The following is a 1,867-nucleotide window of genomic DNA, read 5'->3' as shown; positions in this document are numbered from 1 at the left end:
TACACTTCAAAGTTAAACTAATCAGAAGAGATAAGGAGGGTCACTTCATTCCGATCAAAGAAACAGTTAACCAAGAAGATACTACAATCCTTAACATATGTGCACCAAATTCTGGCACACCCAAATTCATAAAAACAATACTACAAGACTTTAAGACACAGATTAACACCAACTCAGTTATAGTAGAGGACTTCAATACCCCACTGTCTCCATTAGACAGCTCAACTGGACAAAGAATAAACAGAGAGATACCTGAATTAAATGATACCATATATAAGTACATCAAATGGACCTAACAGACATCTTTCAAATATTCTACCCAAGCACCAAAGAATAAACTTTCTACTAAGCAGCCCCAGGAACTTTTTCAAAAATTGACCACGTACTGGGCCACAAAACCTCAACAAATACAAAAAAAATTGAAATAATTCCATGCATTCTATTGGACAACAATGCAATAACACTGATGCAATAAAGCTCAAAATCAACACTGGATGAAGTCCTAGTCACTACATGAACTTGTGGTGATTGAACAACACACTCCTAAACAGTGTGTGGGTCAAAGGAGAAATTAAGAAAAAAAAAAGAATTCCTGGAATCCAACGAAAAGAATAAAAACACAGCACAACCTCTGGGACATATTAAAAGCAGTTCTAAGAGGGAAGTTTATAGTTGTAAGTACCTACATTAAAACATTAGAAAGAGCCCAAATAAATGACCTAACACTGCAACTCAAGACACTTTAAAGGCAAGAACAAATGAAACCTAAACCCAGCAGAAGAGAAGAAATAAAAAAAATCAGAGCAGAGATTAATGAAATAGAAACAAACAAACAAAAATAAAACACAAGAATCAATGAATCTAAGCGCTGGTTCTTTGAAAAGTTCAACAAGACAGACAGACCCTTAGCCTAGTTAACCTATAAACAAGATAGACAGACCCTTAGCCCAGTTAACCAAAAGAAAGACAGAGCTAATGCAAATCAACAAAATCAGAGATGAAAGGAAAAATATAACAACAGGTACCCAAAGAAAGAAAGAGCAAATCCAAATCAACAAAATCAGAGATGAAAGGGGAAGACATCCAACTAATATTACTTAAATTATTCAAAATGATAGAAACAGAGGGAGAACTCCAAAATTTGTTCTATGAAGCCAGCATCACTCTACTACCCAAACTGGGTAAAGACACAACCAAAAAAGAAAACTATAGACCCATATCCTTAATGAACATGGATGCAAAGATTCTCAACTAAATACCTGCAAACCACATACAGACACACAATAAAAAGATCATTCACCATGATCAAGTAAGCTTTATCCCAGAGATGCAGGACTGGTTCAATATATGCAAGTCAATAAACATCATTCATCATATAAATGGGCTCAAAGATCAAAACTACATTGTCATCTCAATAGATGCAGAAAAGGCTTTTGACAAAATTCAGCATGCATTTATGTTCAAAGTCCTAGGAGGATTTGGACTGGAGGGAACATGCCTCAACATAATTAAAGCTATATACAACAAACCCACAGCCAACATCATTCTAAATGGAGAAAAACTGGAAGCATTCACATTAAAATCAGGAACCAGACAAGGATGTCCACTATCTCCACTCTTTAGAGGAATAAGACAGGAGAAGGAAATTAAAGGAGTCCTAACTGGAACAGAAGAGGTCAAACTATCACTTTTTAAATATTTTATTTATTATTTTATGTGTATGTGTGTACTTTTTGACACATAGGTAAGTGCACCCATGTCGTGCAATGCCCGCGGAGAACAGAAGAGGCTGTCGGATCCCCTGGAACTGGAGTTACAGACAGTTATTAGCTGCCATATGGGTACTAGGATTAGAACCCGAGTCTTC

This window comes from Nannospalax galili, unplaced genomic scaffold (genome assembly GCF_000622305.1).
Source record: "Nannospalax galili isolate Female #2095 unplaced genomic scaffold, S.galili_v1.0 scaffold305, whole genome shotgun sequence".
Lineage (NCBI taxonomy): Eukaryota > Metazoa > Chordata > Mammalia > Rodentia > Spalacidae > Nannospalax > Nannospalax galili.
This window is presented reverse-complemented; position numbering follows the sequence as displayed.